The sequence below is a fragment of the Papaver somniferum genome, chromosome 7, assembly GCF_003573695.1.
Source record: "Papaver somniferum cultivar HN1 chromosome 7, ASM357369v1, whole genome shotgun sequence".
In the NCBI taxonomy this organism is placed as follows: Eukaryota; Viridiplantae; Streptophyta; class Magnoliopsida; order Ranunculales; family Papaveraceae; genus Papaver; species Papaver somniferum.
Genome location: NC_039364.1, coordinates 256,445,436 through 256,470,450, shown reverse-complemented (window position 1 = coordinate 256,470,450; position 25,015 = coordinate 256,445,436). Strand labels below are relative to the sequence as shown.

At 36.1% G+C, this 25,015-nt stretch overlaps 3 long non-coding RNA genes across 4 annotated transcripts; 1 reads left to right on the top strand and 2 right to left on the bottom strand.

Moving 5' to 3' along the window:
- Positions 1-1,166: 1,166 nt before the first annotated feature.
- Positions 1,167-3,184, bottom strand: LOC113293671. Its single transcript, XR_003332450.1, has 2 exons — positions 2,803-3,184; positions 1,167-1,454 (listed from the first exon to the last, which is right to left on the bottom strand). It is a non-coding gene; the product is annotated as an uncharacterized LOC113293671 (long non-coding RNA).
- Positions 3,185-7,380: 4,196 nt separating this feature from the next.
- LOC113293670 lies at positions 7,381-8,268 on the top strand. Its single transcript, XR_003332449.1, has 2 exons — positions 7,381-7,911; positions 8,058-8,268. It is a non-coding gene; the product is annotated as an uncharacterized LOC113293670 (long non-coding RNA).
- Positions 8,269-18,154: 9,886 nt separating this feature from the next.
- LOC113293669 lies at positions 18,155-19,639 on the bottom strand. Of its 2 annotated transcripts, XR_003332448.1 has the most exons (3): positions 19,009-19,639; positions 18,746-18,795; positions 18,155-18,637 (listed from the first exon to the last, which is right to left on the bottom strand). It is a non-coding gene; the product is annotated as an uncharacterized LOC113293669 (long non-coding RNA). The 2 variants fall into 2 exon arrangements; XR_003332447.1 differs by having other exon boundaries at positions 18,746-19,639.
- Between the last annotated feature and the right edge of the window lie 5,376 nt (positions 19,640-25,015).

The following is a 25,015-nucleotide window of genomic DNA, read 5'->3' as shown; positions in this document are numbered from 1 at the left end:
AGTTGGTTTTTGTATGAGATTTTTTAATTGCAGGACAAGATTTTTCTGCTGCTGTTAAATCAATCGCAGGTTGAAGGAGCTAATACCCGGCTAATGCAACAAAAGGGGGTTATCTCTTCATTGCCCACACAAGTATTTGACAGAATGACTAAGGTCTGCCCTGATTTTCCATAGCTAGTAGTCGTGAATCATGGTTTTGTTCCTAGCAAGGATTAGAAGTAATTTTGGAGCTTAAGACAAATAAGGAGCTGCTGATTTAAGTTTGTGACGGTTTGTGTTGTTTGAATGAGAAACCAAGTAGAAAATCAAAAAAAAGAAGGAGTTGGTGATACTAGGGACATTCATGGAGTGTTGTGTTTGAGATAATTTGTGCTTGTTCGACATATTTTACCTATTGGCTGTTGAAGAGCTGAAACTGCGGTTGAAGTGAAAGAAGCGAAAACTAGAAGATGAAACAGTCAAGGGTGTTTCATACCTTTTACATCTTAGTCAACGCAATCAAGTTGACCCGATTTAATGACACTTGACTATTTAACGTCTGTTAGCCGTTTTATTCAAAAAAACAGACGGAATTATCAAAACGGGTGTATTTTAGAAATATTGTAAAAAAACGGGTGTATTTTAGAAAACACATTATCAAATGGGTGTATATCAGAAAAGTCCCTTTAGTAAATTTACGTAATTATTTTCTAAAATGTGATTGACCAAATAATATTTCGTGGATTCAAAAGATTCTTCTGATTATTGGCAAAAAAAAATTTTTAAATATTTAGCTATCTTATTATTGGCAAACGAAAATATTTTTCCTGATTTTTATTTGTTTAAATTTAATAAGTTTTCCAAAACAAAAAAAAACTGGTGGGGCCAGAATCAACCAGAACTGAGAATTAACGTGGAGTTCTAGTTAACGTGGAGCTCCGGTGAATGAGAACACTTTAAAAAACTCTGTTATTATATAGAAAATAACTGTGTTACCGTCACTTGGTCCCTTAAGAATTATAGATCAGCAATAAGGACCTCTACGCTTGCACGCTTGCATTAGCATTATCAAGATTCTTTTGCCGAAGAGCACTGGCCAGCAAAAAAATTACCTTAATAGTTAGTATTCATTGATTTCCGTTGGTATAGATACTCGGTGGATTAAAATTCTGAGATAAGACGGGTGATTATAGCAACAAAATGAATTAGAGAACAATGACTTGCATATAGGATATGCAATCAGATACATGGTGATGTGAAGCGAATTCTTACATAGTTATCAATAGATGCAACAACACAAACATTTTAACGGGTGCACTGTCATGCAACCATCAGGTCCATCAATATTGTGAATAACAACACAGAAAAAACAATCATTTTCCTTTGCATCAGTTCCATCTAAATATGCTCCCAGTAGAAGACCTACGTCTGGTCTTTAGCTGTTCCCACAGAATTTCAGCTAAGGTTGACACAACCTGCAGATAAATTAAATGCAAACCTCAAACGAAAAATCCCGTTGACCAAACAAACATATAGTGGTTCTTAAATGCTCAAAAGTAATACATTTTTAACATTGAATGACTGAAGAAAGCCATTGATAATGATCACACCACAAGCTGTCAACTCAGTAGAAGCAAAATCTTCAAGGAAAGCTTTCGCCAAACTCATACATCAAAAAAGTGAAAAACCAAAGCCACACCTACAACGTTCTAACCAAAGAGAAGGGCTATGTGAGAATTGCTTCTATTAACTAATTCTGAACCTTCCACTGTTGTATCACTTTCAAGGAAACTTATACCCTCCTTTTAAGAAGATTCACACTGAAAACATGGTACAATTGAGAAAAAATACCAGAGGGTGAGTCATGCCAGCTTTTTTCAGCGTGTACTTCTGTTGCCTAATACAAGTAGCATTTTCTTTATGAGGTGCCTATGTTCAGTGGCATCATTTTTTTCCCATTATGCTTACACAAATGTGCAGTAAAAGGAGAGAACCTACTTTTTTTCATAATATGGGAGCCAAGTGGACTTGTCACCAAACGATTAACATACTTGACCGTTCTTTCAGGAGGGATGTAAAACTAACCTAAATTGTCCCATATGGATGGAAAACACAAGATAGTTAGGTATATAGTTCCGTGGAAAACACTTCCACATCTCAACAATCCAAAAATCGTCACAACAAGCACTGTTAGGTTGTCACTCCCTGTACGACTGAAAACAAGGTCCTGCAACTAGATGGACCACAAAATCAATATCTTATATGGGGAAGCAAATGCACACCATCTCAAATTGTCAACAAACGATCAAGCCAATAGGATCACGACTTCTTCAAATATTCCACTTGAGTGTTTTATACTAAAAATGATGTTCAAATTAACTAAATAATAGCTTCAAATAAAACAGGCAAAACATGGTTCCAATTAATTATCAAAGCGTGTACTCAGTAAACTCAAATGAGGGTGCCAAACAATGGTAGGATTCCAAGTGTACAGCACCACAAAAATTATAGATGTACAAAGAAGATGAATATCAAAGTCCAATAAGGGGAGCATCAAAAATGCCAAAACAAATCACATTTTTAGCAACAGCATTTGTAAACTCAAGTACCCAATTCACTATGGTGAACTTACACATAACACATAGGATCAGAAAAATGGCAGTCAGTACTTGAAATTGCAAGTCATCAGATGAAATAGTAGTACCAATTATCACAATAAAGATCAATCTACACATACAAATCCACCACTAAGTTGGTATACATTTGTTTGGGTCATTTCATCGGTCAGTTACATGCACATGAATATCAAGTTAACAGGATTACCAGATCTTGGTGGCATACGACGAGAAGAAGCTGATTCCTGTGCACCAGCAACAAGTTCGTTGTCTTTCCCATACAATTTTACCAACACACCTCAAATCTTGCTTCACAAACCCACCAATTAATAAGAACTACCTTGATTAATTGAGTGAAAATCTATTTCCTCCAAATAATTCCCAATTGAATGAACATATGTAAGTGTAGCTCAAAAAGCTCACCAATTTTCATTTTTAAATCATGTTTTTACTGAAGGAAAAGGCGAAGATCACCAGAAAAACCCCACTCTCTGCTAGATTTTGTTTGTTTTTGTGTTTTCTTTTTTTGGAAAATGGAGGAGAATGTGGGGAGAAAAATGAGAAATTTCCCCTGATGACACGCGTTTACTTGCAAGGCATACGTTTTTGGGAACCTCCGGTACTTGGATAGGATAGGAGTTGCACCATCCAAGGCATCTTGTTTGTTTTTTCGAGACTCATTTGAATCTGGCTCAATATGTTTATTTTTTAAGTTAGATCTGACTCATTCGACTTAAAAGTATGTGAGTCAGTAATTTGGTCCCAAGAATCAGGGACATTTTATTCTTGACTCAAAATAAATAAAACAAAGGATGTCTATTTGTTTTTTTGACCTCTGGGCGAACCCCACTACAAATAAAATCACAATAAAGTTAAGGAAAGTTTAACAATAACAAAACAATTTGATTAATCAAAAGAGTCCACTAATTTCTGTTTTTTGAGCTCCTTTATATAGATAACTCCGTCTAAACAAACCCTAAATTTAACATAACAATTTGAGCTCCTTATATAGATAACTCTTCTTAAACAAACCTTAAATTTACAAAAAAAAATCTAAAAAACTTATTTCCCAATCTAGTAATGGCAGTTACAAGTCGCCATGGTATATTGTGTTAACCGATGCAACCCTAGCTCTGACGGACCGGAAAATTTGGTTCCAACGAACCGAGTTTCGGCCCGCTTGGCAAGCTTCAACTTCCCGATGCCACTCAAGAGATTGAACCTTCAAATTTTTGAACCAAAACTCGATTTACCAAGAAAATGTTCATCAATTATCAATCTGAGTAAGTATTCATATCAATATCTCGTTTGAAACCGACAGTCACTAGTCATGCTCATCCCCTTAGGGACCTGTCAATTAGTATCTCATCCCCGAAGGGATAACAGATATGAACTATCTATAAAGAGTTAATAGTCATTTTTAGGTCGATGGTATGAATTGTACGTCACCATGTACTGATGGTATTTTATCAATGATGTTGTAGTAAAGAGTTCGTTGAGGCTTGTGAAGGAAATGATTTCTAGACTTAATAGAACTTAAAAATATAGAAAACTTAACTCAAAATTGATTTCAAGTGATTGGAAAAAAACCAAAACACTAGAATCCACTATTACACATGAATGATGTCAAATATTTCATAACTCTAATTATCCTTTTAATCCTTTATTTCTTAATTCACAAATAATCAAAGATATTCTCAAAAATTAATTGTATACCTTAAGCATAGATTATCTAACCAAAGCATAACCTATCTAATTGAATCACAACGAATGAAGAAAATTATGTACACTTTTAAGAACTCTGCAAAAGCAGTGATTGAGTGAATTATAATTAAATATTAGAGAAAATGAAATAGTTACCCATTGTTCATGTGTGAATAGCTTCATCCATTTCCTTGGTTACGAGAGAATTAGCCGCTCATCATGTTGGAAACACGCTCAAAAGTTGATTTCATTTATGCTCAAAGGGTTACAAATGATGAATAAGGGTGAATTATAAAAAATCGGGTTTGCAAACCTTATAACTGTTGCAAAAACCGTTACAAAGAGCCGTTACTGTACTGTTGCATTTTTTATGTCTGTCCCTATCTGCGACCAACAGTATGCGTCGCTGACTATGTTCAAAAACGACTGTTGGTGCAAGTCCGTTCTTCGTGTTCTTCAGTGTTCTTCAATGGTAGCAGCAGCAGCAGGTGGTCTCTGCAAATTTGATTTTCCGACTTTTGTAGTGCTCTATTTCTCTCCCAATCTCTCCGAATCCATTCTATGATATCCCAGCACCATTTATATATCCATTAGCACCAAGGAATCTCGCTATAACTCAAGATAATTCTCTCATTACTCGGCAGTGAAGAAAAATATTCTGGGAATATTTTCTTCCCTGTTTTAGCTTCTCACGTGTTTCTACAGCTACAAACTCTCCTCATTTATCTTATTCACGGTCCAGAGTGTTGCTAGAGTCATCATTCATGAGCAGAACACGCATAAATCTTCCAAAACTCGTGAATTATTCTTCTCATGCACGGCTGCTCTGATTCCTTGTCACCAATTTTCCAGCCAAATTTGATCGAAACAAACACCCATACCATCTTTTTTAGGACATATCACAACTACCCATTAAGTTTCATCCCTTTAGTCTACCCATAACTCTTTCAAAAATCGATCGAAAAATTCACAGTTCACTGCACTTTTTTTCCCGCCAAAAATAAAATTTCAAATGAAGAAGAAGGGTTTCCCCTTATCCAGTTGTGGGGTGCGAATAGCAGGTGCCTGGTTTGGGGGTGATCTGGGGTGACCTGGGGTGCCCCTTAGTAATTGAGGTGCCCCTTAGTAATTGAGTGCCCCTTAACCAAATCTGGGCTCCGTATAGCAAGTGTGCTCCGGGGGTGTTCCAAGGGATTTTTCGAGCCGGTTTTTCCAACAATATTTATTTTCCAAAATACCTAAAAATACACAAAACACCATAATAAGGACGAAAACGAGTACCAACAATACGAAACATTGAGGACAATTTAGGCACATAAATGCACCTATCAAATACTCCCAAACTTATTATTTGCTAGTCCTCGAGCAAAACTAAAAAAAAAAAAAAAACCGAGTTAATCTCGGGAGGGTTTACCAGAGGTGTGCCCACAAAACCAATACTCCAGACCCTAGCTATTTATGCTGAACCTTGGAAGGCACTAAAGAATCTCCTTGGTTGGCATACTTATTTACAGCAGGAGAAAGTTCCCTGATGCGAAATTCCAATTGTTGTACACGAGTTTGCACTCAAGCATACTAAATTCATATAAAGTGACAGAGCTCTACTCAGATAGTTTCTGGACACCATAAACCGGAGTTAACCAATCACATGGATAGATTAAGAAGATGGATGTAGATAAAAATGTGGATGATGTTGACTAAGGTGAACCTATTCTAAGACAAATTCATAATACCAGTTCGACAGTTAATGATCGCATTGGATGTTGCTAAAAATGGGCGACCTAAAATCACCGGTATCTGGTTCTCTGGGTCAGGGACAGGTTGGGTATTTAGGATAACAAAATCCACTGGATAAATAAACTTGTCGACCTCAATAAGAACATCCTCGATCACACCACGAGGAATTTCAACGGACCTATTAGCTAACTGGAGTGTCATCTGGGTAGGTTTCATCTCACTAAGTCCTAGCTTAAGGTACACATGGTATGGAAGTAAATTCACACTGGCTCCTAAGTCAAGCAAAGCTTTCTCATCATGGTGTTTACCTATTGTGCAAGAAATGGTAGGGGACCCTAGGTCTTTATACTTAGGAGTAGTGGTGTTCTGAATAATGGAACTCACGTGGCTAGCTAGGAAGGCTTTCTTTTGGACACCAATCTTACGCTTTCGTGTACACAAGTCCTTAAGGAACTTGGCATAAGCCGGAATCTGCTTAATCACATCCAACAATGGTAGGTTGATAGTAACCTGCTTAAAAACCTCCAATATATCATTAAAGTTGGACTCCCTCTTAGTTGGAACTAGCAGCTGGGGAAACGGGGCTCTGGGAACAAAGCCGGGCTCAGCAGGACCCTCATTGGTCTCTTTAGAGACTCTATCATTCTTCTCATTCTCTGGCTCAGAAGGGTGAACTACAGCATGTTCACTATTAGGCATGAAACCTTGTTGTATATCTCTCTACCTCTCCTAAGGGTTTTAATAGCATTTACATGATCGGATGGTCTTTCCCCTATTTCATTAATTCCTCTAGGGTTTGGTTGAGTTTGAATAGGAAACTTACCTCTTTCTCTTCAAGACTCATTTATATGACTAACCTGGGTTTTCAACTCGGAAATAGCCTGAGAGTTAGCCTGACCTATTCTCTTATTTTCTTATATACCTTGAGCAACAGATTGCTGAAACTGCATAGTGTTACGAGTTAACAAAGCAAGAGACTCTTCTAAACTCATAATATTCTTATCCGAAGGGTTCTGAAACTGAGCTGGGGCTGAAGGATTCTTAGTATATCCAAAACCTGTGGGAGCTTGAGAGCTACTAGACTGACCTTAAAAAGAAGAAGAAGATTGGTTTTGCAGAAAAATTTCCTTAAACATTGGTTTTGTAGGGTACCAAAACCAATGTTCAAACGTCAAAAATATGTCTTCTTCTTAGTATATCCTTAAAAAGAAGAAGAAGATTTCTTAAAAACCAATGTCTAAATTTCCTTTTTAAGGAAAGGGTACCAAAAATAAAAAATTATTTTCGTATTTAATAGAAAAGGAAAAAACATTAGACATTTATTTATATTAATCAAACAGTCAAAGTCCAACCTTTATTGTATATCCCTTTCTCATGCTTTCTCTCTCTATGCCCTCTCGGGTTCTCTCTCCCTTTATCTTGCAGGAACCTTTCATATCCAAGAGAAATGGTTCATAATTCATACTAATCAAAGGTAGTCTCCCAAATAAGTTTTAAAGTTTTTATCTTGATAGGGATAAAAAAACTTAGGTTATTCAATCCATAGTGTCTGCAATAATTTGTTTGTGATTTTGATTTTGGAATGTTTTTTGATTACCAAACTTTCTTAATGGTCTGATGATAGTTATTGAAAGAATCCATAGTATTTACTACAATTTCAAGAATCGAAGGAGTTATTTAATTGAGATGTAATATTTGATTTGAAATTTGTTACTTTATATAAACATTTTCGGTGTTTCTTTGGGATCGACAATGTTTAACCTTAAATTTTAATTTCCATTGATTTTCATTTATTAACCAATTGAATCTAGTTTATGAAAAAAAAAATCACGGCATAGGCATACTGCTAATCAAGTCGGCGATGTTGCATCCCTAGGTAATTCTCATATCTCAACGATTATGTTTTATGTATAGAATTTCTTTTTATTTTATTTTTTTGGTTATGATTTTCATATGGATAGATTTTAAGAATGATTCTTGATTATGAAAATAATAATTTTCCTTTGAACATTGGTTTTGCAGAAAAATTTCCTTAAAAAGAAGAAGAAGATTTGCAGGAGAAGGAGAAGATTTGCATGAAGTTTTGTTTCCCCTAAAATTATGTCTTTTTTTCTATATGATGCATCATTATCTAATGTATTGAGAAAATTAATTTAATGTGCTAAATTTATATCTGAATAAAATCAATATAGCAAATGAGAGAGTTTTTCTCTTATGAATTTTTCATCTCTTATTTTCATGGAATGACTTAGAAAATTGGAACTGTATGATATCAGAAAGATTAATACGAAAACAAAAAACCAAAATGAGAAACAAAAATTGCTCCCAAAATACAACAAAATAAAACCAAAATGGGAAACAAAAATTGCGCCCAAAATACAACAAAATCGCCTCACTAGTTGGTGTCCCCAAAGATTTATTAAAAGAAACAAATTTATGAATATAAAGAAATAAATAAAAATAATAAAATAACTTTTTGCCTCACCATTTGGTGTGGTAAAAAACCAAGCTATTACTGCAGTGTACATAAGGTGCGGCAATAACTTTTTGTCAGACAGGTTGTTGCCACAGGGTGTGGAAAAAGATTTTTATGTGGCAAAAAGATTTTGCCACATGAAAAGGGGTTTTCTTGACACACTTTTCACGTGTTGCAATATACCAATTTTCTTGTAGTGATAGCACAACACCAATAGCATAATCTGAAGCATCGCACATGATCTCAAAGGGTAGATTCCAGTTGGGTGCCTGGACTATGGGGGCGGTAGTGAGTAAATTTTTAAGCTTCTCGAAAGCCTTTAAACAAGCATCATCAAAGACAAACTTAACATCTTTTGCAAGCAAATTGCAAAGAGGTCTAGAAATCAAGCTAAAATCCTTAATGAATCGACGATAAAAACCAGCATGCCCTAAGAATGACCTAATACCTTTTACGGTTTTTGGGACCGGTAAAGTTTTAATAAGGTCTACTTTGGCTCTAGCTACCTCTATACCCTTTGAAGATACGATATTCCCTAGAACAATTCCTGAACGAACCATGAAGTGACATTTCTCCCAATTAAGCACTAAGTTTTTTTCCTTACACCTAGTCAAAACTAATGAAAAATGATGCAAGCACTCATCGAAAGACGAACCAAACACTGAAAAATCATTCATAAAGACCTCTAAGAACCGTTCTACCATGTCAGAAAATATGCTCATCATACAACGCTGAAAGGTCGCAGGGGCATTACATAGCCCGAAAGGCATGCGTCTATACACAAAGGTACCAAAGGGACAGGTAAAACTGGTTTTCTCTTGGTCTTGTGGGGAAATAGGAACCTGATTATAACCGCAGTATCCATCTAAGAAGCAATAATTGATACGTCCAGCTAATCTCTCTAGCATTTGGTCGATGAAGGGAAGGGGAAAGTGGTCCTTCCTAGTGACCTTGTTCAATTTCTATAATAAATACAAACACGCCAACTCGTGGTCATTCGGGTTGGGATTAACTCATTGTTATCATTTTGGACTACTGTAATACCGGATTTCTTGGGAACAACCTGAACGGGGCTGACCCATTTACTGTCTGAAATGGGGTAGATAATGCCTGCATCTAACAGCTTCAGAACCTCGGTTCGAACAACTTCTTTCATATTAGGGTTCAGTTGACGTTGCATCTCCCTAGAAGGTTTGGTGTCACTCTCTAAATAGATATGATGCATACAATCAATAGGACTAATACTCTAAATGTCTGCTATGGTCCACCCTAAAGCTTCCTTGTTATTCTGAAGGACAGTTACTAGCCTACTTTCCGGATCACTATCCAAGTCGGATGCTATAATCACAGGTAAAGTTTCAGATGGGCCTAAAAACACATACTTCAGGGTATTTGGTAATGGTTTAAGGTCCAACTTGGGAGGCTTTTCCAACGAAGGAACTAGGGTAGACTCGGAAACGGGTAAAGGTTCGAACTTAGGTTTCCATCCATTACTAGTGTCTAACAAAAGGGTTGAATCTAACAAAGCATTCACCTCATTAATCACATCATCATCATCAAAATCAATCCCAAATTGAGCTAGGCATTTCTCTAATGGATCTTCTATCAAAGTGTTTGGTAATGACTCCTCTACTAAGGTGCCTATCATGTTCACCTCTTCTACGCTCGAGTCGTCCAATTCCTGGGGTAGCTTACTAATGTGAAAGATGTTCAGCTCAATAGTCATATTACCAAAATACAAATTCATAATACCAGTTCGACAGTTAATGATCGCATTGGATGTTGATAAAAATGGGCGACCGAAAATCACCGGTATCTGGTTCTCTGGGTCAGGGACAGGTTGGGTATCTAGGATAACAAAATCCACTAGATAAATAAACTTGTCGAACTCAATAAGAACATCCTCGATCACACCACGAGGAATTTTAACAGACCTATCAGCTAACTGGAGTGTCATCTGGATAGGTTTCATCTCTCCAAGTCCTAGCTTAAGGTACACATGTTATGGAAGTAAATTCACACTGGGTCCTAAGTCAAGCAAAGCTTTCTCAACACGGTGTTTACCTATTGTGCAAGAAATGGTAGGGGACCTTGGGTCTTTATACTTAGGAGTAGTGGTGTTCTGAATAATGGAACTCACGTGTCTAGCTAGGAAGGCTTTCTTTTGGACACTAAGCTTACGCTTTCATGTACACAAGTCCTTAAGGAACTTGGCATAAGCCGGAATCTGCTTAATCGCATCCAACAATGGTAGGTTGATAGTAGCCTGCTTAAAAACCTCCAATATATCATTAAAGTTGGACTCCATCTTAGTTGGAACTAGGAGCTGGGGAAACGGGGCACTGGGAACAAAGAAGGGCTCAGCAGGACCCTCATTGGTCTCTTTAGAGACTCTATCAGTCTTCTCATTCTCTGGCTCAGAAGGGTGAACTACAGCATGTTCACTATTAGTCATGGAAACCTTGTTGTTTATCTCTCTACCGCTCCTAAGGGTTTTAATAGCATATACATGATCGGATGGTCTTTCACCTATTTTATTAATTCCTCTAGGGTTTGGTTGAGTTTGACTAGGAAACTTACCTCTTTCTCTTCAAGACTCATTTATATGACTAACCTGGGTTTTCAACTCGGAAATAGCCTAAGAGTTAGCTTGACCTATTCTCTTATTTTCTTATATACCTTGAGCAACAGATTGTTGAAACTGCATAGTGTTACGAGTTAACAAAGCAAGAGACTCTTCTAAACTCATAATATTCTTATCCGAAGTGTTCTGAAACTGAGCTGGGGCTGAAGGATTCTTAGTATATCCAAAACCTGGGGGAGCTTGAGAGCTACTAGACTGACCTTGATTCTGGCCCTTAGACCAAGAAAGGTTGGGATGGTTTCTCCAGCCAGGGTTATAGGTTTCTGAATAAGGGTCAAACTTCTGACGGTTATCGAATCTAGTGTTGTTATAAAGAGCATTGGCTTGATCTTCAACAATATGACCTTCCCAAAAAGTCTCTATTCTACCACTAGTACCACTAGAATGACTTAATTCTAAGGTTTCTAACCTTTTGGATATGGCTGCTATTTTAGCATCTGACTCATAAGATCCTTCTACCCTATTGACATTTCCTCTACTTAGAAGAATTGTTTTCTGGGGTTCCCTATTATTTTCCCATTGTTGGGTCTTATTGGCGATTTCATTCAAAAATGTCATCGCCTCATCAACAGTTTTATTCTCAAACCCACCTGTGCATAAGGACTCCACCATAGTTGTCATTGAATAATTTAAACCCTCGTAGAGGATCTGAAATAACCTAACCTTCTCTAAACCATGATGAGGACATTAAGATATTAATTCATTGAACCTTTCTAAATACCTATATAAAGACTCTCCCTCTTGTTGAGAAAAAGTACAAATTTGTGTCCTAATAGACGATGTTTTGTGCCTTGGGAAAAACTTATGTATAAAGGAAGATGTAAGTTGTTCATAGGTTTCAATTGACTCAGAATCCAAACTATACAGCCAAGATTTGGCTTTATCTTTTAAGGAAAAGGGGAATAACCTAAGTTTCAGTGCATCATCAATAAGGTTTTTAATTTTTAGAGTACTACAAACTTCCTCAAATTCCCTAACATGAAAATAGGGGTTCTCATTCTCTTTTCCTAAAAAGGTTGGGAGCATCTGTAAAGTCCCTGGTTTGAGTTCATAATTTTCCTCGGTTTCAGCTAACTTGATATAAGACGGACGAGAGGTCCTAGTTGGGTTCAATAAACCATTTAAAGTTGCCATTTTTTGGCACTACCAAAGGACTAGGACTACTTTCTTCACAAAGAAGCAGATTCTCAAAACTGAAGTTTCCGAAAACGGGGCTCTCTAAAGAAGAGTTTTCGATCTCCCCGCCTTCACAAGAAGAACTACTAGGTTTATCACTAATCAGACGACCTGGAGTGTTTCTTTTCCAAGCCCGTTCTACCTCGGGCATACACTAGAAAAACAAAACTAAAAAGAAAAGCCCTCAAAGGAAAGGGAAGTTCTATGCAAACACAAACAAGGCTGACTCCACCACAGCAAACCTACTGAATTCTAGCAAACAAAAAGCATGATGGCTCCACTTAGATTGTTTCTATACCAGCTTCTAATCCTTCGAAAGGGAATTCGTTAAAATTTAAGCAAACCCCTCTGGAGTCAATCCGAGTCAAAGTAGGTTGAATTGAGGCGAGGGAAGCTCAGTGGAGCTTTGATACCCAAGGCCTCACCGCTATCACAAGGCGGCGCAGTCACGCATTCAACTCACAGAAACCATCATGAACTTCGAAGTATGCTAAAAGAGTAACCAATATTTTTCGAACGATTTTTCTACTAAGCTCGTTACCCTATAGGTCTCGTTCTATTCCAAATTTTAAAGCTTAGGTTCGCGTTTGGTTTTGTTTTCATAAGGCGGGCAAGAAGAGAACAGTGATGAAATCCGAACCTTATCTTGTATGGCCAGGCCTTGCCCTTTACTAGGAATTTAAAACAACCGTATTCAAATCCTCAGCATATATTCACCTTAAGGCATACAATAAACCCGCTGACAGGGGATTCACGGGTGTTTCGAAAGCTTACCTCCCGTACCAGACGGGCGCAGAACCGCTGAAGTCGACTCGGGCCACGACTCCTATGTCATGTGCGAACCCGAGGGGCCGAGACGATATTGTAATCGTCGTCCTTCCCTGCAAACAGTTTTATATTTAATGTGCCCTTCCGTAGGGTTTAAAAATAAAAAAGAGTCCAAGTGTCCAAAGTCCAAAAGAAAGGTCCAAAAAAATAAAGTGCAAAAAGAAAAAGAAAAAGAAAAAAGAAATCCTAATACAATCTACTAAAAATAACACTCTCTTTTTTTTCTCTCTTTTTCTATAAAATAAAAAAAAAATCTTCTTCTTTAGCTCCTTTCGCTTTGCCTTTTACTTCAAGTCTTTAAATATTCGCCAAAAGCTTTGGCAAAAATTTCTTTCGCTCCAAATTCCCAAAATCTGAAAGGAAAAGACAAAAACCCAAAAGCGTAAAGAAGAACAAAAAAAACTAAAAAACTAAAATCTAAAAACTCTATCCTAAAGACAAGCCCGCGTCGGCGGCGCCAAAAATTGATGGTATTTTATCAATGATTTTCGTTGAGGCTTGTGAAGGCAATGATTTCTAGACTTAATAGAACTTAAAAATATAGAAAACTTAACTCAAAATTGATTTCAAGTGATTGGAAAATAACCAAGACACTACAATCCACTATTACACATTAATGATGTCAAATATTTCATAACTCTAATTATCCTTTTAATCCTTTATTTCTTAATTCACAAATAATCAAACATATTCTCAAAAATTAATTGTATCCCTTAAGCATAGATTATCTAACCAAAGCATAACCTATCTAATTGAATCACAACTAATGAAGAAAATTATGTAAACTTTTAAGAACTCTGCAAATGCAGTGATTGAGTGAATTATAATTAAATGTTAGAGAAAATGAAATAGTTACCCATAGTTCATGTGTGAATAGCTTCATCCATTGCCCTGGTTTCGAGAGAATTAGCCGCTCATCATGTTGGAAACACGCTCAAAAGTTGATTTCATTTATGCTCAAAGGGTTACAAATGATGAATAAGTGTGAATTATAAAAAATCGGGTTTGCAACGCTTATAACTATTGCAAAAACCCTTACAAAGAGCCGTTACTGCACTGTTGCGTTTTTTAAGTCTGTCTCTCTCTGCGACTACGGTATGCGTCGCTGACACTGTGCAAAAACGACAGTTGGTGCAACTCCGTTCTTCGTGTTCTTCAGTGTTCTTCAATGGCAGCAGCAGCAGCAGGTGGTCTCTGCAAATTTGATTTTCCGACTTTTGTAGTGCTCTATTTCTCTCTCAATCTCTTCGTATCCATTCTATGATATCCCAGCACCATTTATATAGTCATTAGCATCAAGGAATCTCGCTATAACTCAAGATAATTCTCTCATTACTCGGCAGTGAAGAAAAATATTCTGGGAATATTTTCTTCCCTGTTTTAGCTTCTCACGTGTTTCTACAGCTGAAAACTCTCCTCATTTATCTTCTTCACGGTCCAGAGTGTTGCTAGAGTCATCATACACGAGCAGAACAGGCATAAATCTTCCAAAACTCGTGAATTATTCTTCTCATGCACGGGCTGCTCTGATTCCTTGTCACGAATTTTCCAGCCAAATTTGATCGAAACAAACACCCATACCAACTTTGTTAGGACATATCACAACTACCCATTAAGTTTCAGCCCTTTAGTCTACCCAGAACTCTTTCAAAAATCAATCGAAAAATTCACAGTTCACTGCACTTTTTTTTATCGCCAAAAATAAAATTTCAAATGAAGAAGAAGGTTTGCCCCCTATCCAGTTGTGGGGTGCGAATAGCAGGTGCCTGGTTTTGGGGTGACCTGGGGTGCCCCTTAGTAATTGAGGTGCCCCTTAACCAAATCTGGGCTCCGTATAGCAAGTGTCCTCCGGGGTGTTCCGAGTGATTTTTCGAGCCGATTTTTCCAACAATATTTATTTTCCAAAAATACCTAAAAATACACAAAACACCATAATAAGGACGAAAACGAGTACCAACAATACGAAACATTGAGGACAATTTAGGCACATAAATGCGCCTATCATGTACAACAACCTTCCTGCTCATATCATATGATTCACCTCGCGTAATAATAACCCTTGCTTAACTCACAAGCCTATACATATGATATATATATTACCTCAAAAGGTAATACTCATCTCTTGTCTTATGGGTTGTACAATTATCAAATGGTATGAATTTTCTCAGAGAGACAACAATCATCTCTTCACTAGGTAGTATGAACAGCCAATACTGCAACTACCTCTTACCAACAACACAAATTACCTCGACAAGATTGCAGTCATCTCTCAACAGTTGGTATGAATTTACAAGAGTAACCAACTCATTTCAAATGATATGAACAACCTTGCGATATGTGTTGAACCGCCAAGTGGCTGCATACATATCCTTCACAGTAAATCGAAATGGATCAAGCACGACAGTAGTTCATCATTGTTTGTTTAGATAGTATGAATTGACCATAATGATAACAACTATCTCTCTAAAATGGATAGTATGAATTGCGTAGCAATAACTATTCCTATCTCAGGGTGAACCAAACTATAAGTAAAAATCACAATAAAGTTTAAAGAAAGTTTAACAATAACAAAATAATTTGATTAATCAAAAGGGTCCAAAAATTTTCGTTTTTTGAGCTCCTTATATAGATAATTTTTCTTAAACAAACCCTAAACTTAGCATAACAATTTGAGCTTCTTATATAGATAACTCCCCCTAAACAAATCCCAAACTTCAAACGATTAAAATCTAAAAAAAACTTATTTCCCTATTATATACTACCTTTAGGAAACTGTCATAACTTATCAAAACTCTTAAAAATTAAAATAAACTTCTAGGTTATGATAAAAGTACCCTACCTAATAAATCCAGAAATTAATTATTTTTATATACTACCGAATTATCATTAATAAAGCACAAATAATAATAGGAAAACAATATATTTAGTTTCCATAAATAACCTTCCATCATAAACTCACCATTGATATCAGATACTAATAACTTACAAGTAGGAGTTTCTTATATTATTTGTATATAATCTTCTTCTCTTAAATCTGAAAATAAACTAAGTTAAAAGTTTTAATAGAAACCTATAGGAAATGTAGTCACGAATGATAAGCATAGTTGTTTCCTTCTCTTTCTTTTATAAAATGTCTTTGATGTTCGAACGTGCATCATTAAACATATCAATATCAACATTAGTGGTGTAAAATTGATCCCTTGAATCAGAAGAATTACAGGGTTTATGGGGTAGTTGTAGGATAAAATAGAACTGTTGGCGAAAATAGTTTGTATGATACGGTGAGCGACGATATGATAGCTTCAAAGCAAGTATATCACGAGAAGGGTAAATATGTTCAAAGAAAAATTGATTAAGACTGTCAATTACCTTTCATCGGCAAAAAGAAAGAGCCTAAACACGGGTATATTACTCGGTACTTTTGATTATGATAAGGGTAAATATGTTCATAAACTACTCCACATTGAACTTCTTGTTAAGGGTTCTACCCCTTTAGCTCGTCATTCATAATTTCCGGAAACTGGTTTTGATGGAGCTTACTGTGGAAAGTTATAAACTTACCAAAAAAAAAAAAAACTAAACTTACGTGAAATCTCATATCTGCATACCCATTTTACAAAAATCCAATATATCTTTCAGTAACTTGATTTCGCAAACCTTAGAGTCTAGATGTTGAGACTCCGAGAAATTCAAGTATAAAACTTAGAAAGTTGATTTTGCAATTTCTGAGAAGAAGAATCAGGTAAACTTATAAACTTATAAACTCATAACTTATTACTCGTTTTTTGTTTTCCATTTTGGATTTCTGGTTTTAGGTTTTGATAGTTTGATTTTATTGGTTTGGTTTTTCTAGGGCAATGAGGGTCAACAAACTAATATCATTTGTACACAAATATCCAACATAGAAATCGGGGTAGTGAAAGTGATAATGTTTATCATGACAGATAGACAAAACAAGTCAAAGCAACAACTATGAAAACTCACTAAAATGTAATATTTGTTGTAGGACTTACAGCCCATAGGTGTGCGGCCCAAAACAGATGTCTTTTGGGTTTCCCCTTTTCCCCTTTTCTTCTACTTGAATGATAAACAAGTTGTCCGAGAGAAAAAAATGGTGTTCGGATTTACATCAAGGAAATTATGGAATCATCGTTAAGATAAGTGTTTCTCTTCCTTTTTGGTTTTGGCTGATTTGTTTTAATTTAATTTAATTTAATTTAAATTAATTTTTAATGGAGGAGAGGAAATCCCCTGATTTGATCTGTAGAAGCTAATATCTACAAATCCTTTGGTGAAAAGTGATTTGATTTGTACAAGCTATGCATCTATGCGAATCCCATTTAGTGATTTCAGTGTATAATAATTAATTATGCATACGTTTGTGTAGGGCTTGAACTGTGTAAAGCCACAACTTGAAATCCTCCAGAAAACCTCGATCTGATACGGGAAGGAGGTGAAGGAAAATCCGTCCAACCTGTTTCGGTTCCACTCGGTCCCGATTCTGTTCCAGTTTGGGTCCTGTTCCAGGCTGGTTTTTGGGGCATGCACGGTTAAGGCCGTTCCGGTCCTGTCTATATACAGGGGAACCAAAGCTTGAGTTTAAGGTATGTAACTAATTTTAATGTGGGATTTAACATCGGGTACTTACTAGACTTATTTTTTTTAAAACATGTCTAGTTCTTTATTAATTTATTTTTTAAGATAAGTCCATATCATAAACGGTCAACTTAAATTATGATTGTTGATCTCGTTCATTAAGGATTTTGGTTTATGTTATTTAGTTCTCTTGAATATGATATTGGCTACAGTTGAATGGTATTTTTTGTTTTTTGTATAATTAGTTGTACCAACTTGATTCAAATGTATGTATTTGGGGTTTAGAAGTACTTGAACACCATTATTCCATATTTGATATCTTCTTCCCAAACTTGAATGTTCCGTGGAATGTGATACACTTGCGTGACAATTAAAGAGTCGGTAGTTTCAAAAGATACATTGCAAATAAAATCACATGTATTCCAATTTTTTTGTGAAACTCACAATTGTTTTTTATTTGAGTTAAAACATTTCCATTTCTCTACTTCATCCATGATACTAACGAAATAGTATATGTTGAAGTGTGACAAATCGTAGTCACACAGGGATAGGTATCCATCTCCATTAACATGGCGGCAAATCGAGCACTCAAATGAAAGAAGAATAAAAAATCACAATTTAAAACGTATTCAACTTTCAAAAGAACATCCAGGAGTTTTCCATGCCATGATTAATGAAGAAAGATTTATCCTAGTGTGAATTTTGTTTTATGTGAATCATCACTGCTTCGTATCATTACCATCGTTTCAGCGTGGATTTAACTAGAAGAGGAAGCATAATTGCACGAAACAAACAGAAATTACAGACAGTCTTGATAAGTATGGCTTCCCTTTCTGGATGCGTCCTTGACATGAATAGCTCACCCATGCACGCTGCAACCTCCTGAAACAAAACATTCTAAGCGATTAGGATAGTTGAAATTTTCAACTGAAACAAAACATAAATAATAGTAATATAGTAAATGAACAGTTGATGACTATGAAAGCTAACCTAGACAGTACTAAGCAAGCATTCAACTCTCTAGCATCATCAACAACTACCTGAAAAACGACAAGAAAGAGCATCAAGGAACTTAGGAGGTAACTAATAAAAAATAAAGTAAGGCTCAATGTTAAGCTGAGCTTGTGCCATATAGTGAACTTGGATAGAGAGAAGATGTGGTGGTAGTTGCAGGGTTGTTTGATTTATCAAGATCAAAAACATCAGCGCTGATTTTTAAAAATCAGAGAGATATCAGGAGAGGGGCAACAAACCCTCAAAGAAAAACTCCCACTTCTCTCCTTTTCGATGATGATCTACAGTGGTGGTGGGCAGTAACCAGCTACTGTTTGAAATCTGACTACCGTCGATATGAACTGCCAAGCAGTAACCAACTCTTTTCCGACCATATGAAAAACCTCGCACATATGTGCTTGACCACAAAGCGGCTGCCTAAGTACCATTCTCCATAGCTAGAGAGGGCCTGGCAACTCACATTACTAGGTCAAGCCCAACATAATATCTTTTTCAAATAGGCCCAGTTGAGTGAGACAAAGAAAGAGATCTATCTCCAGCATGGCTGCAGAAACGGATGCCAAAAGACTATCCTGAGTTTACTCGCCAAAACTGATGAAGACAGATTTATCAAAAGTCTCAAAACCCTAGTAGGGGTATAGGAAAAAGATCAGATGATATGAACTGGAAAGCAGCAATCACCTCCTCACTAGGTAGTATGAACAGCCAATACTGCAACTACCTCTTGATACTGCCAGGGTTGCAATCATCTCCAAATAGATGGTATGAACTGCCAAGCAGTAACCAACTCTCAGACATTTTACCGTTGGCTTGCCAAGGCTACAACGAACGTTCCTCCTTTATCCTGGCTTACGACAGGCTGTGCAGAGAAACTACACAGGCGGAGTTAAATGTCAAACACTCTTATTCTTCTAAGTCTTTAGTCACAAACAAGTTAGGGTAAGCTAGAAAGGAAATACGAGGACATCCCAAGCAGTCACCCATCTTGGTAACAGGATCATGTCCAACAGTATCATGAGGAATCACAGTACCGTACTAACTTTACAAGAATCCCCAAACTCCATGCACAAAGCTCACACAAACAAGAAGAGTAATTAAGGCTCTATTCTTTCTTGTTACTGAATGCTAATCAAAGTATTAAAATAAAATTCAGCTCCAAATATTTGATGGCCATGCGCGAAATATCCTGAAGACCAAATTTAAGTTTTTATCTCCACCAGTAGTATTACTAATTACCAATAAAGAAAATAAACCAATTGATCCTAAACAATTAAACTTAGCTAGCAATTACAGATGCAATTCTTCCTGCTTATCTTTTACAATCATTCCAATTTCTAGATTCTAGAAAAAAAGTAAGCATAAAATTATATCGTACTAACAAATGCATTCACAGTGTGGCAGTGACATTGCACTAGGCCTGTACAGTACAGATATTCCATAGGTAACAGTCAGACTATCATTTGATGATTAGACGATAGATCACTTTAATGACAAGTGGCAAGTGCAGCCTCATGAATGTCAAAGAGTAAAAATCACCAAGTAATCAGTTGCGCGGTGAAGACAGGGAGACATGCACTGAAATGTCTGTAAAGTATAAAAAAAATCAAAAAATGCCACCCCTAGTGCAAAATAAACTGCAGGTGATACGTATTTTATGCCAGTTATAGATTCCCAGTGCTTTTTCTTATGTAAATAAGGTCCCGTTAAAGTTTATATAGGCTACACCTCAAATGAAATGCCCTACTCAGCCCATATATTCCACAAGTGAACAAGATATTGCCTTCCATTGGATGAATAAGAAACAATTAACTTGAGATTTGAATTTGGAGATATCAGCTTGTATGCCCATTTGAATCTACAAAAACAACAAGAACATATAAAACTCAATTACAACAGACAGCTTTCACCGGATTCAACGAAGAAGGAATAGATTAATCAAAGAAAATCAGACAATGTCTAAACCTTACCTTTTTCATTTGGCCATTGGATACATAGAGCTGAGCCACATTTTCCAAGCTATCACTCAAAACTTGTGTCAGAGCATCTGTTACTGCTTCCGCATGCTTTGATTCAAAACCTTCTTTCTCTAATTTCCTAACCTGAATCATAACACAAACATTTAATCTGCAATAAGCACTCAAATCCCCAGAACTATCAAATTCAAACCCTAACCCTCAACAACTTAAACAAAAGATCAACATGAATATACAATATCAAAATTGAAAGGAATAATTACCAGCGCTAATGTATCAAACAAGAAATGCTCGTTTACCATCATATATCATATGAGAAATCTGCCCACAATCAAATCCATTAAAATGAGGACTCAAAGATGGAGAAGACCTGATCGATGATGAAGACGAACAAATTAGAAATCTACCAGTAATTGCTGTTGTTGTCGGTGCTTAAGAATCAAAACCTCCAGCACCTATTTTATACAAACTATCCCTAGAATTTGATCCAAATAGAACATCCCTTCTACAAGCCATTAAAACGAAATGAAATTCTTAAACAATTTCCTGATTAGGGTTTGGAAAATTTTGAAAAGGATGAAAAACAAATCCTCTTTTTCGTTTATTTGAGAAGAATTGTTAAAAATTGCAGCGGAAGAGAAGCAGGCGGAGATGGATCAGGTTTCTGCTACAAGATATATGTCTCAGATCTGTATAGCTTTGATGAAAGTGAGAAGCAATTCGAATTAGGGGTTTTCTTCTTCGGAGAGGCTGGGGACAGAGAGGAGGAGATTAGAAGATAAGAACTGGAATTAAAATATTTTCTCTCTCTTATTTACTTATATGCTACATCACTCATTGGCATTCTCGAGTTCTCCAGTGGTGGACAATATTTTAAATATCTGAGGATCGCGAGTCATGTGCACGAGTAGGATCTACCGGGGGTGTATTGGATTAGGATTTAGATAGATATCTAACAATCTTAACAACTCTTAGGTATTCAATTAGGATATATCGGGAGATATTCAATTCATTTAATATTTCTTAAAATAGTTAGAAGGATATATCAGGATTGTTTTGGATATTTGTAGGTAAATTATGCATATTATTATCTCATTATAATCTCAACCCAAACCACAAGAGTTACACGGATTGTAGTGGACAATTTTTTTTTCTTTTTTTTTATCACATCATACTATGTATTTTCCCCCACCACTGCCACACACACCCAACCAACACTAGCAACAACCACCCACCACCACCACTACTAACCACCACCATCGCCACCACACACCATCGCCACCGACCACCAACAATCACCCACCACCACCACTACTAACCACCACCACCAAAAACAACCACCGTCGCCACCACAAATACCACACACCACCACCATCATCTCAATTTTATTGATGAGGTTTTTTTTGAAAGGGAAAAATGATCTTCACTTTTTATAAATTAATCTTAACTCAATCCAATATAATCCAAAATTATATATTTATAAGAATCTATAAGATTCTTTTAAGAAACCTTATAAATCCACTAGATTTAGGTAAACTAGTATCTGTTTTTATCCATATAAATTTTGATCCAATACAACCTGTACGGCAAGGGCTTTGGTCTTTGGTTGTAAAATTGAACGTGACATTATGCACTCACATCTGCGTCAGCTAGAAAAGCATCCTAAGCCCTATGGGAGTGCTAATCTAGCAGCTAGATTAGAAGTCCACGTCATCTGGGGCCATTGTCCAGCGTTGTTTGGTTCAGCGCCAGCAATTTCAACCGTCAGATCAAATTTTGTGATTTTGTGATCTGTGTGATTTCTGTGATTTTTACGGTCCATTGTCTAGCAGCTCAATCTAGCTCATGGGAGTTAGTCTTATTAGACTGAAAAAAATATCCTCACTCTCACATTCCAAAGGAGTGTTCATAATATATCCACAAGTTGAATTCTGGAGTGCCTAATCATCAAATGAACGTTCTATGAAACCCGACAAACATTTGTAGTTCAATATGTCCTGATAACACTTCCTAACGATAAGGCCTCATTCATCTCTCAGAGTTCTGTCATTTACATATGAAATTTTGAGTCACTACACCTACACTTCCGTTTAAGGTACTTCTGTCATTTGCAAAAACTGTCAAAATAAAAATGCCTCAATCGCCTTATTCATCTCTCAAAATTCTGATGGAAGTGGAGACTGGAATTTTCTTTTAAGAAGACCTTTAAAAAGGATGCAAAAAATTCTCAACCGGTCATTCTACTGGATACTATTGGTATTACTCCTCTACCTCTTTGTGATAACGATGACAACAAAAGATGGTCATTTGTCCCATTAGGTAAGTTTTCAGTTGATTTTTCGCATAGATAGCTTATAACAAAGGCGAATTCTTCTTGGGTTTCACTCACAAACTGACTTGGAGTCGTCAAATTCCCTTGAAGATGAACTTTTGTGTGGCATATATAGTCATATATGTATTTGTTTACGGCAAAGTTAATGTCAATCTCCCTGCTAAATAACCGTAAATTACAGATTTCGCAAAGAATTATAAATAAATCTTTTGTTAGATGAAAACACTGGGAGTACCAAAATACACCATCAACTTTTTCTTAGGCAACCTGTATGGAAAAACTTAAATACAAATTCGAGAGTTCAACTTAATGAATCTCAATCAAGGAATAAAATCTAGAGTTATATCTCATTCTCTCACAATAATAAAGCTTACAGAGACTAGTCTGTGAACCTGATTTACGCGTGAGAGTACTTGGGTGATCCTAAAGATCAATTTCCAAGTAATCAATCAAGTTGTATCCAATAAACAAGGATGGATGTACCTATTTTGATTGATTTACGTATAACCAATATAATTAACTTTTGAGCATATATGAGATATAATTTCAATTCACATAAAGTGAAATACACATATATCTCATAAGAAGTAGAGCAATACACAAGAATATCCATGAAAATAAAGTAATGGGATCATCTTAATACGATACGTACTTGTAAAGAACATACAAGATTTGATTTACTTTAAGAAGGAAGAACCAATCTTTTCCGCTGGGATTTACACTAAGATTGGCTACCAAAAGCATATAAAAATATTTCCTTGACAAAGAAGAAGATGCACATACATATATATAAATATATATCTCATTAAAAATCGTGCATCATATGTCCACATATAAGCCAAGAAGTTCGTGAACATTCAATCCATAACGTGTTGAATAACACTCAAGACTACTTCAACTACGAAACATAATCAAAAGTGATTTAATGATCAAAGTTGTCTTAAATTTGTTTGAGAGTGTTTTTCTAATGTCAAACATATTATAAAAATAGTTTAAATGCATCTCAAAAATTTCAGCAGGTAAATTTTTAAGAGGGGAATCGATCCTTGTAAAAGCTTCCACAAGTTATTAGTGTGAGGGGAACCGGTCCTATGAACATGTGCAACAAGTTCTTAGAAGTAAGGGGAACCGATCCTATGCACATCTGCACCAAATAACAGGTAGTTACCATAAATATATGGGGAACCGATCTTAGTACCTAGTCAACCGAGTTTTGGTAACTAGTGTGACTATGCACAATACTCACATGGAGATAGAACCGAAACTTGTTTTGGTAGAACCGTGAAACCCTTGTTTGGTGATTTGATAAGATAATCAATCATATAGTTCTTGGGAATCGGATGCAAATCGTTTCCAAGATTGTAAGTATAAAAAAGGACTTGCAAAGTAAGGATGTCGTCATTCTTTGAACACGAGTTGTAACTCTTATCATTAATTGTTAAAAGATATTCCTTGATAGCTAAGGAGAATCCCATGATCAAAATTAATTGAGAATCTTTTTAATTAAAGGTTTCTTGGTTTTTATATGATATTTAATTTCCAACAATTAAATACATATCTTTAGAAAATAATAATTAATAATGTGCACTTACTGATTATAGATTTTTCTATTGGAATTTCGGTCAATATTTGGACAAAGCATTTCCAGGAATTATGAAAACCGATTTTGTGTTTATTGAATATCTTTGAGAATATTCGGTTTTGGAAATTCCTTGGTGTTCAAACTTCCTTATCTATAAATATGGAAGTTTGCAATTATAGCAAACTAATCCTCAGAGCCAGCAAAACTACCTCAGTTGTGTTGTTACTGGTGGAGCCGCCTATCGGAGAGGAGAGTACCCTAATTAGGAGAAATATATTACGGCCACTCAGTTTAAAGACTTCTTTGGGATTGAGAGTCTCTATTAGTACCGTTGGTGGAAAACTAGATAGTTGCGGTTT